The sequence below is a fragment of the Geotrypetes seraphini genome, chromosome 17, assembly GCF_902459505.1.
Source record: "Geotrypetes seraphini chromosome 17, aGeoSer1.1, whole genome shotgun sequence".
Lineage (NCBI taxonomy): Eukaryota > Metazoa > Chordata > Amphibia > Gymnophiona > Dermophiidae > Geotrypetes > Geotrypetes seraphini.
Genome location: NC_047100.1, coordinates 38,796,418 through 38,808,781, shown reverse-complemented (window position 1 = coordinate 38,808,781; position 12,364 = coordinate 38,796,418). Strand labels below are relative to the sequence as shown.

General features: G+C 47.0%; 1 long non-coding RNA gene across 1 annotated transcript in view; it reads right to left on the bottom strand.

The window, feature by feature from the left end:
• LOC117351156 overlaps positions 1-12,364 on the bottom strand; it is a 58,163-nt gene that overhangs the window by 30,556 nt on the left and 15,243 nt on the right. The gene's annotated exons all lie outside the window — the stretch shown is intronic.

Genomic DNA, 12,364 nt, shown 5'->3' with positions numbered 1-12,364 from the left:
ACACAGCTAAGCACCTACAAGGGTGTCACACACCTATCTGTGATGAGAATCGCGACTATGGAGGAGCCTACCGATGCCTAAGGTGTTGACCACGCCTATTTTATCCTGAAGCACAGGTAGACACCTCTGTAGTCGCAGTTGCAGTGCCATTTGTCCAGGCATTGTCTATTTTTAATGACTGTTTGCTTTTAAACAACGTGATCAGTTATCACATTGATTAAAGGCAATTAGACCAATTACGTTAGGCAGTGCTAGGGCATCTACCGCCACCTAACTTTTGGCAGCTCTTGTAGAATCCAGGCCTAAGTGCATAAGTCCCTACCATCACCTATTTTGAAGGTGCAAATCAGTTAGTGTGTAGCATTATAGCTGTACTAACCGGTTAGTGCGGAACTGCTCATTCTGTACTCTCAAACACACCCCTGAGCCAAAAAATAAAATATATTTTCTACTGCATGGGTAGCATGTGCACATGACAAAGTTACCATCGAACACCTCAACACACCCCATGGTATTTATTTATTCAATTTTCTATACTGTTCTCCAAGAGGAGTTCAGAAAGGTTTACATGAATTTATTCAGGTACTCAAGCATTTTTCCCTGCCTGTCTCAGTGGGCTCACAATCTTTCTAATGTACCTGGGGCAATGGGAGAATTAAGTGACTTGCTCACAAGGAGCAGCGTGGATTCAAACCCACAACCTGAGCTTGTAGCTTTAATCACTGCCAAGTATAGGACAATCAAGCCATTGTGACATCACTGATGAGGTTGGCTCTTAGGCATTGGTGGAATGAGGGGCGTTATAATGACACAATACAATACCAGCTCTGGTTATCAGAGACTGAACCATTTCACACTGTATTTATTTAAATTTTCTATACCGTTCTCCCAGGGAACTCAGAACGGTTTACATGAATTTTTTCAGGTACTCAAGCATTTTACCCTGTCTGTCCCGGAGGGCTCACAATCTATCCAATATACCTGGGGCAATGGGGGACCAAGTGACCTTACCCTCCAAAAAAATACCAACTCTATCTTCTTACAATTGTTTATCACACAAACCTACTGAGAATCATCCAAAATGCTGCAGTCTGTCTCATTTATGGCCTCAAGAAATCAGACCATGTAAGCCCATATTACAAAAAACTACACTGGTTGCCTGTGGAAGTAAAGGTCATTTTTAAGTTTGCTTGCCTTTGCTTCAAAACCATGACAGGTTCATCCCCACCCTATCTGTCTCACCAATTCGAATTCCCAGACACAACTAATACACACAGTACTTACTTGTTCGCCTTTCCATCCCTAAAGGGCTGCACCTACAAGAGATACCTCAATAGAACAATAACATTCCAAGCAGACAAATGGAACAAATGTTTAACCAACTTCATCTCAAACGCACTTTCGTACCAAACATTTAGGAAGTCAATAAAAACTTATCTCTTTGACAAATTTCTCTGACCCCCACTTCAACCTGATGAACTTCCAAAACACTTCCAGATAAACCTGACTAAACTTAACATGCCAATGTAATTTTGAAAGTTCTCTGTAATGTTGCTGTCTGTATACAGTCTCGAGACGTTCAAAATGCTGAAAGGCATCGATAAAATAGAGCAGGAAAATAAATTATTTACATTGTCCAACGCGACACGGACAAGAGGACATGGTTTGAAGCTAAGGGGGGACAAGTCCAGGACAAATGCCAGGAAGTTCTGCTTTACACAGCGAGTGGTAGACGCCTGGAATGCTCTCCCAAAGGAGGTTATTAAGGAATCCACGGTGCTGGGATTCAAAGGCAAATTAGATGCACATGTCCTTACGAGAGGCATAGAGGGATATGGGTGACTAAAACTACATCAGGTGTATACCTGACTGGGCCTCCGCGTGTGCGGATCGCCGGACTCGATGGACCATGGGTCTGATCCGGAGATGGCAGTTCTTATGTTCTTATGTTCTTCCCTTGTAAACCGCTTAGAACTGTTTGTGGTATGGCGATATATAAAAATAAAATTATTACCACCACCAAAATGACTATTATTGTAAGGAGGAAAATGCCTCAGATCAGCGTCTCCAGCCAGAGCAAATCTTGCTAGAGACTAGAATGGTAATGACCTCACCGGCGTATAAAAACCTCCTTACGGGACTATAAATGTTCTCAATATGTCTTGTATGTTTTCAAAAAAAACATGGAGACTATAGCTTAAATGAGTATGTGTAAAGCTCTGCATATACAGTTCTTCAAGTCCAACAGATTATTATGACAAACAGCTACTTAGCTTTGGTGCTGTTTTCTCCTGTTGCAAATTAGTTGCTGGGAGCAAATGCAGAGCTGAGTGTTTAAAGAATGTTCTTCCTCTGATGGTGGTAACCAGCATTTCGCTATAGGCTGCGTCGGGGGGGGGGGGGGTAGGAAGATGAAGTTCATTCATTCTATGAAAAAATCAAACACATAAACTCAGTAAAGGTCTCCATTAAATGAAACAATAAGGTACAGCATGAACTTACTGCGGGTCAGCACGCTTCATCAGTGCTCAGTATCAACAGCAAAGATGGCCTTGGCGGTAGCGCAGACTCAGTTTTAAAAGCTCCAGTGACATTAAAAAAATGACGTCATTGGCTCAGCTGTTCAACTAATTTACTGCTCTCATAATGTGCAAATATTCAGAATACTGTGGGGAATCTCCTCAAAGGTGTTATTAAAAAAAAGAGATGCCACTCAATCTTGAGGTTCAGACCATTAGGTTCCTCCATGTCTAAGCGGTATATCCATTGTTGCTCTTTCTTGAGAAGGGCTAGTTTCCTATTCCCCCCTCTGATCATAGGTGGCATGTGATCAATAACGAAACATTTCAAAGCTTCAAGAGGATGGTTACAAGATATGCAATGGGGTACCAAGGGTTCATCCATTTTTTTTACAGGAAAGACAACGCCGATGTTCTCCAAAGCATGTTCTGAACGGTCCTAGGGTCACAAAGATCAGGGTGCTGAGGCTGTAGCTTCAACCCCTGTGCCACACTCCTCCTTGATGTCTTTGTCTAACATTTACTGATGTTTAATAAACCATTTCAAATAACTTCACAACAGAAAGATAAGTGAAAATACTATAAAACAGTAGTAAGTGTTAAACCAAGACATCAAGGAGGAGGTGAAAATAAGGGTCAAGGAAGTATATTATCATCCACTAAAAGTTTGAAACAACAATCAGTGTGCAGTTGAGTGGGTGTTTGAGACCCTCTAGACCTCTTTACAAATTGGACACTCTGAAATGGGGTGATTTGTCATTGTGGACCAAGTGACCTTCCCAGGGTCACAAAGATCAGGGTGCTGAGGCCATAGCTTCAACCCCTGTGCCACACACCGACATAATATGGTACAACATAGCATGGCTAACATTGTCTGACAGAGATGGCAAAACATAGTATGATAGAGAAGTCCCTGTTTCGCCTCTGCTGCGTAGGAATGGAGTCCTGCTCATTCCACTGACTCTGCTCAGAAAGAAACAGGGACTTCCCTGTCAAGGGTATTTTTGACAAGCAGTGGAAGTTGAAAAACTGTAGAAGAGTGTCTGAGTCAAGATAAATCTGCTTTATCCCAGGACAAGCAGGCAGGTATTCTCACTAGTGGGTGATGTCATCCGACAGAGCCCCGATACGGACATCTTGCAAGCATGTCTTGCTTGAAGAAACTCAGAAGTTTCGAGATGCCCGCACCGCGCATGCGCCAGTGCCTTCCCGCCCGATGTACCGGGCGTGTCTCCTCAGTTCTTTTCTTTCCGCGGAGCTGAGAAGTTTCACTTCATTCTGCGCTGACTGAATTTCAGTAAATTTTGCCTTCTTTGTCCGCATTTTTTGTTTATTTGTTTATTTCTACTTTAACTTAGAACGTATATTTCTTTAAAAAAAAAAAAAAAAAAAGTTAAAATTATTTCTTCTGGCGGTTCGGCCGGGCCGACCTCGTGGCTTAGGCCCAGCGCCTTCGACCTTGCGGCGACGATTTTCCGGCCTATGTCCCGGCCAATCACCGGTTTTAAAAAGTGCAGCAAGTGCCAGCGCGCGATTTCGTTGACGGACCCGCATCGACGCTGTCTTCAGTGTCTTGGTCCAGAACACATACCGAAATCGTGCCGGCCTTGTTCCACGCTTACTGTGCGTTCATTTAAATGGCGCTGCTTGCTGTGGGAGTCGATGTTTAAAATGGAGACTGCTAAGGAGCCGTCTGCTTCCACTTCTGCTGATGTTTCGCCGGTCCATGCGAAGCCTGCATCGTCAACTCCTGCATCTGGCCTTTTGAAGCCGGCATCGTTCGCCCCGACTTCAGCCTCGAGTTCGACGCCGGTGCCTGTTCCCGTCTCCTCGGTTCAGGTTCCGCCGTCCACTGTCCCTCCGGTGGTCATCAAAGTGCCTAAGGCTAGCAAGCAGAAGCACTTGGCTGCAAAGGAGCGCGAAGACCATGCTGGAGGACCCCCTTTCGGTGCGGATCCCTCCATATCGGCTTCGCTGCGATCCCTGCTGGAAGCTCAATTTGTCGAGCTTATGCAGACTATGGGACCTCGGCTCATCGCCTCCATCCAGGGTGACCTCCCGGTGCCGGTCCCGGGGGGCGGGCCGCCCCCTCCCCCTCCTCCTCGTCGTTCGATCTCGCTACTCGACGAGGAGGATCGGCGGAGGGCGGCGGGGGCCTCGCGGCGGGCTTCCTTTAGTGATATGCCACCTTTGGAGCCCATCACGCCTCCTCGCCATCAGAGTACTATACCAGCCACTGATAATCGGAACCCTGGGCATACTACCTCGCAGGAAGTGTTCTTCCGCACTCCATACCAGGCCTGGGTGGCAGCGCGTGAGTCCGCATCCTTGCCACCTCTCCGATCCACCGCATCCAGTCCCATCCATTCCGTGGAGGCTTCGGGGGACCGTGCGATGCATAGGCGTTCACGTTCTCCATCCCGTCACCGGGAGGGGCATCGATCTCGACACTCGTCTCGTCATTCGGAGGTGTCTCCGCAAAAGAAGATGCAGCGTATGGGATACTCCTCGTCGGATTTATCCCCGCCTGAGGGACCGGAGTATGAGGAACCATCTACATCCTATTCTCCTTGCCGTTCTCAGTTCTCTCTGGACCCGGAGGCTTCTACTTCTTCTAGTCCGTCTCGCCGGCCGGCGCTGGCGGACCAACTGTCCTTTTCTTCCTTCCTCCGTCAAATGGCGGATGACTTGGATGCGACTTTGGACACTGGTTCTTGATATTCCAAGGAGTATCTAGACACCATGCATTTACCTCACCCTCCGGCGGAGTCGCTCCAGCTTCCTCTGCATAAACTGCTTGACCAGACATTCATGCGCTGTTTTGAGACGCCATACTCCATCCCTGCAGTTCCCAGCAAGTTGGATGCTCGATACCGCATCGTCCACCACAAAGGGTTTGAGGGGGCTCAACTCTCTCATCAGTCCCTCTTGGTCGAGTCCTCTCTCAAGCGATCTCATCCCTCCCAGGTTTATGCCTCAGTACCACCGGGTCGAGAAGGGAGGACGATGGATAAGTTTGGTAGACGTATCTACCAGAACTCTATGATGGCGTCTCGAGTGCTCAATTACAATTTCTTCTTTTCTTCATATTTGGAGTTCTTTTTGCCGGTGCTCCGCAAGTTTATCCCTTTCATCGATGCTCAGGCTCGATTCGAGTTCGAAGAAGTGGTGGCGACCCTTTCCCAGCTACGCCTCCAGCTGATGCAATCCTCCTACGATGCCTTCGAGCTCTCGGCACGGGCGGCCACCTGTTCGGTAGCCATGCGTCGCCTGGCATGGCTTCGTACGATTGATATGGATCCGAACCTCCAAGACAGGCTTGCAAATGTGCCTTGTGCGGGAGCGGATCTGTTCGATGAGTCTATCGAGACTGTTACTAAGAAGCTTTCGGATCATGAGAAGTCCTTTCAGTCTATCCTACGACCTAAGCCCAAGCCTCAACAGTCTCGACCTACTAGGCCGCCTTTGATTTACCAGCGGCGTTATACTCCTCGCCAAACTCCTCAAGCGAGACAACCTGCGAAGAGACAGCCCCCCCAGAAGACTCAGCAGAAGCCTCAGATGCCGGCTGCACCCAAGGCTACTCAGCCTTTTTGACTCTCTTCCAGGGAGCATAACCGACCTCGTTCTGCCTCCCCCCATTTTTCCCATTGGGGGTCGTCTCCATCATTTTTGTCATCGATGGGAGACCATTACCACGGACCATTGGGTCCTTATCATCATAAGAGAGGGATACTCTCTTCATTTCCAACGGGTCCCTCCGGACCACCCGCCAAGAGAGTATCCTTCAAACTTGACGCAGACCGCTCTTCTTCTTCAGGAGGCTCAGGCTCTGCTTCGGCTCCGGGCTGTCGAGCCGGTTCCGTTGGACCAGCAAAACCGGGGGTTTTACTCCCGGTACTTCCTCGTCCCGAAGAAGATGGGGGATCTGCGTCCCATTTTGGACCTTCGGGTCCTCAACAAGTTTTTGGTCAAGGAGCGATTCCGCATGCTGACCCTTGCTTCTCTCTACCCCCTCCTCGAGCAGAACGATTGGTTATGCTCTCTGGATCTCAAGGAGGCCTACACTCACATCCCCATTCATCCGGCCTCCCGCAAGTTCCTCAGATTTCGGGTGGGACATCTACATCTGCAGTATCGAGTGCTTCCATTCGGCCTCTCCTCGTCTCCCAGAGTCTTCACGAAGTGTCTGGTGGTGGTGGCCGCGGCACTCCGGAACATGGGCCTTCAGGTGTTTCCATACCTCGACGACTGGCTCATCAAGGCCCCGTCAGCTCCAGAGGTCATTTCGGCGACCTTGACTACCATTTGTTTCCTGCAAAGCTTGGGCTTCGAGATCAACTTTCCCAAGTCACATCTTCAGCCCACCCAGTCTCTCCCCTTTATCGGGGCGGTCCTGGATACCATTCAACTTCGAGTGTTCCTTCCTCCTCAGCGCATGGATGCTCTCCTTCTACTCTGCCAGTCGGTGTCTTCTCGCCAATCCATCTCAGCGAGACACATGATGGTCCTCTTGGGCCACATGGCATCTACAGTTCATGTGACGCCTTTTGCCAGACTACATCTCAGAATTCCTCAATGGACCCTGGCATCTCAGTGGACTCAGGTATCCGACCCTTTGTCCCGTCACATCGTAGTCACTCCTGCTCTTCGGCAGTCTCTATTTTGGTGGATGACCTCTTCGAATCTCTCCAGAGGTTTGCTGTTTCACTCTCCTCCCCACCAGAAAGTTCTCACGACCGATTCTTCGAACTATGCCTGGGGGGCCCATCTGGATGGTCTTCGCACACAAGGGTTCTGGACCAGTGCGGAACGGCTCCATCAAATCAATCTTCTGGAGCTCAGAGCCATCTTCAACGCTCTCCAAGCTTTCCAGCATCTGCTTCACGACATGGTGGTCCTCATCCGTACAGACAACCAGGTCGCCATGTATTATGTCAACAAGCAAGGGGGCACGGGCTCGGCCCCTCTTTGCCAGGAAGCCCTTCGGGTCTGGGATTGGGCTGTTCGCCACAACTCCTTCCTCAAAGCTGTCTACATTCAGGGGAAGGACAACGTCTTGGCAGACAAATTGAGTCGTCTCTTGCAGCCTCACGAGTGGACGCTCCATTCTGACCCCCTTCATCAGATCTTTGCTCAGTGGGGGACGCATCAGATAGACCTCTTTGCTGCCCCCCACAACTTCAAGCTGCCTCAGTTTTGCTCCAGGATCTACACTCCTCATCGCCTCGAGGCAGATGCTTTTCTGCTGGATTGGAGGAATCAATTTCTGTACGCATTTCCTCCATTTCCTCTCATTCAAAAGACCCTGGTCAAATTGAAATCGGACCAAGCCACCATGATTCTGATAGCTCCTCGGTGGCCCAGACAACCCTGGTTCTCCCTTCTGCTTCAACTCAGCAGCAGGACACCAGTCCTTCTTCCAGTGTTTCCTTCTCTGCTTACTCAACATCAGGGATCACTGCTTCATCCCAACCTGCAGTCTCTTCACCTGACAGCTTGGTTCCTCTCAACGTAACTCCTCACCAGTTCTCTCAAGCAGTGAGGGAGGTCTTGGAGGCTTCCAGGAAGCCTGCTACTCGACAATGCTATTCCCAGAAATGGACTAGATTTTCTTCCTGGTGTATTTCCAATGCCATGGAGCCTCAGCGAGCTTCCCTATCCTCTGTGTTGGACTATCTTCTACACCTGTCTCAGTCTGGTCTCAAGTCTACCTCTATACGAGTCCACCTGAGTGCTATTGCGGCTTTCCATCAGCCTCTTCAGGGGAAACCTCTGTCTGCTCATCCTGTGGTTTCCAGATTTATGAAAGGACTTTTCCATGTCCACCCTCCTATCAAACCTCCTCCTGTGGTTTGGGATCTCAATGTTGTCCTGTCTCAACTCATGAAGCCTCTGTTTGAACCTCTCAACAGGGCTCCCCTTAAGTTTCTCACCTGGAAGGTGGTTTTTCTGGTGGCCCTCACGTCTGCTCGCAGAGTCAGTGAGCTTCAGGCCCTAGTGGCGGATCCACCGTTCACAGTATTTCATCATGACAAGGTGGTCCTCCGTACTCATCCGAAATTTTTGCCTAAAGTGGTCTCTGAATTTCACCTCAACCAATCCTTCCAGTATTTTTTCCAAAGCCTCATTCTCATCCTGGAGAATCAGCTCTTCACGCTCTGGACTGTAAACGTGCTTTGGCTTTCTACTTAGATCGCACCAAGCCACACAGAACTGATCCTCAACTTTTCGTCTCCTTTGATCCAAACAAGTTGGGACGACCTGTATCGAAGCGCACCATTTCCAACTGGATGGCGGCTTGTATCTCTTCCTGCTATGCCCAGGCTGGATTATCCCTTCCTTGTAAGGTCACAGCCCATAAGGTCAGAGCAATGGCAGCCTCTGTAGCCTTCCTCAGATCGACACCGATTGAGGAGATTTGTAAGGCTGCCACTTGGTCCTCGGTTCATACATTCACCTCTCATTGTCTGGATACTTTCTCCAGACGGGATGGACAGTTTGGCCAAACAGTGTTACAAATTTGTTCTCTTAAGTTGCCAACTCTCCCACCATCCCATTGGGGTTTGCTTGGAGGTCACCCACTAGTGAGAATACCTGCCTGCTTGTCCTGGGATAAAGCAATGTTACTTACCGTAACAGTTGTTATCCAGGGACAGCAGGCAGCTATTCTCACATCCCACCCACCTCCCCTGGGTTGGCTTCTCAGGCTAGCTACCTGAACTGAGGAGACACGCCCGGTACATCGGGCGGGAAGGCACTGGCGCATGCGCGGTGTGGGCATCTCGAAACTTCTGAGTTTCTTCAAGCAAGACATGCTTGCAAGATGTCCGTATCGGGGCTCTGTCGGATGACATCACCCACTAGTGAGAATAGCTGCCTGCTGTCCCTGGATAACAACTGTTACGGTAAGTAACATTGCTTTTTTTCTTGCTCCCCTTATTTGTTTAATTCCTGCCTGAGAACAGGGGTATATCTGCTACTGGTGTATCGGTCTCTGTGGAGTTTTTTCTGACGCATGATGGTATTTTTTGCCCCTACGGGATATGTCAGAAATTCTGGGTTGAGAACCCCTCTTCTAAAGGATAGATCACAGAGAATTTTGCAGAATGTCTAATCTGCGTCCTGCCTCCTACAGGCAGAGTCTAGACAAAACCCCTTCTCTCTGCCTAGGAGATTCTTCTCCTAATTCTAGAAAAAACACCACAAATTGTGCACACATACAGCATTTTAGCACTGCATTATGATTGGATTTTGGAGTAAGTTAATATTGTGGTTGTATTAAGTGTTTGTACAAGTTAAGAATTCATTAGAGGATAAGAAGATATGCAATAAAATATGCAGATTTGGGGACAATAACTTGGTTACATTGTCCTTGTGCAAGGTAGAATAACAGGTTCTTAAAGTGCAATTTTAGGTCAAGTGAAACCAGTCCTTGTGGTGCTTTGTAAAGGACTTTGAGCAGCTCTTTGTATTTAAGAATGAGGCTTATCGAGCCTGTTTTGCAATCTCTCCTGATTCAATTCTCAGGTTCAGTGAAGCTCAAAAGGAGTAACAGGAAAATATGGTCACAAACAACTTATGGGGGCCAACACCTGTGTCACTGTTCATGGCTGAAAAGGTGATGGCGAAAGCTAGAAGGATGCTAGGTTGCATAGGGAGAGGTATGGCCAGTAGGAAAATGAAGGTATTGATGCCTCTGTATAAGACTCTGGTGAGACCTCATTTAGAATGTTGTGTACAATTCTGGAGGCCGCACCTTCAAAAAGATATAAAAAGGATGGGATCGGTTCAGAGGAAGGCTACTAAAATGGTGTATGGTCTTTATCATAAGGCGTATGGGGACAAACTTAAAGATCTCAATCTGGAGGAAAGGCGGTAGAGGGGAGATATGATAGAGACATTTAAATACCTATGTGGCGTAAATGCGCACGAGTCGAGTCTCTTTCATTTGAAAGGAAACTGCAATGAGAGGGTATAGGATGAAGTTAAGAGGTGATAGGCTCTGTAATAATCTAAGGAAATACTTTTTTTACAAAAAGGGTGGTAGATGCGTGGAACACTCTCCTGGAAGAGGTGGTGAAAACAGAGACTGTGTCTAAATTCAAGAGGTCCTGGGATAGGCATGTGGGATCTCTCGGAGAGAGAGAGATAATTGTTAATGCAGATGGGCAGACTAGATGGGCTATTTGGCCTTTATCTGCCGTCATGTTTCTATGGCAGAGTATCAGCAAGGTGTTTTGCAATTGAGATTCACGAATAGATAATATGTACACTAGAGAACACAAGTGGTGGAATCCTGTGGAGCCATATTTGGAAGTAGTCACGAGAGGTGGAACCAACAAAGATAAGTGCCTCTATAAGCAATACGGATAGAGGTTTAAGTAATGAGCATATGACATTGGTTCTCCTTAAAAAAATAAGAACTAAATAAGAAAAGGGACTTGTGGGTGTGATGATGGTCCCTAACTAATCTCGCTGTGGCTCCAATGCAGAAGATTGGGCACTGAGCACTTATGTATAAGTTATAAAATATAATGTGAATCGAATTTCATGGACAATTTAATTCAAAACTAGTGTTTTGGTATTTAATAATTGAAGTATTTGCCTACAGCCAGAGAGTAAATTGATCTGCTAAAAAGAGCATAATATTTGCAGAGACCAATCTCAGACTTCTTAAAATTGCCTCTACCTGCCCAGAAGTAAATGGCAGCATTGCCCACAAAGGATCATGCCAATGATTAAAATATATATATCTAAGTGTACTGTAGATAACCCCACCATTTCAGAGAAGTCTTGGTCTGCATTGGGATCTAAAGAGAAATATAAGAACATAACATAAGAATAGCTTTACTGGGTCAGACCAATGGTCCATCAAGCCCAGTAGCCCGTTCTAACGGTGGCCAATCCAGGTCACTAGTACCTGGCCAAAACCCAAGGTGTAGCAATATTCCATGCTACCGACATTTCAAGTGTCCACCCAAGAAAAACCATACACACTCAGAGGTGTCTTATCTACAGTTTATAGTCTGTACAATCCAATTGAGTTTGTGGCTCCAGTAACCATTCAAGGAGATTCCTACTAAGAAAGCTTTCTCCAAGCACAAATGAATGAGATGTTCCATTGCCACCAGAAATGCAACAAGAATGGGAGAAATGGAAAGATTCTTTAAAGCAGGGCTGCCCACACTTTTTTGGCTTGCGAGCTACTTTTAAAATGACCAAGTCAAAATGATCTACCAACAATAAAATTTTAAAACACACAAAGCACACTGTATGCAGAGAAAATGTTAATTATCATTTATATTTGGGGGGCTTTTCAAAGAGGTCAAGGCAGATGACTTTAAAATATGCAATATCACTCACCTCAGTAACAACTATACAAAAATAGACAAATATACCCCCTCCCTTTTTACTAAACCGTGATAGCAGTTTTTAGCACAGGGAGCTGCGCTGAATGCCCAGCGCTGTTCCCAACGCTTATAGACTCCCTGTGCTAAAAAAAAACCAAACCCCACTATTGCGGGTTAGTAAAAGGGGGCCATAGTGCAAAATATAGTCACCAGATATAAATTCTCAAAACGGACACATTTTGATCACTAAATTGAAAATAAAATAATTTTTCCTTCCTTTGTTGTCCGGTGATTTCATGAGTCTCTGGTTGCACTTCCTTCTGACTGTGCATTCAATCTTTCTTTCTTTCTCCTGCATGCTTCCTCTCCTCCAGACCTCATCCCAACCAACATCTCTGTATCCCTCCACGAGTCCAACTTTTCCTTCCTCTCTCTCTGCTTGCCCCCTGATACACGCTATTCCCTTCCCCAACTTTTTCTACCTCTCTCCCT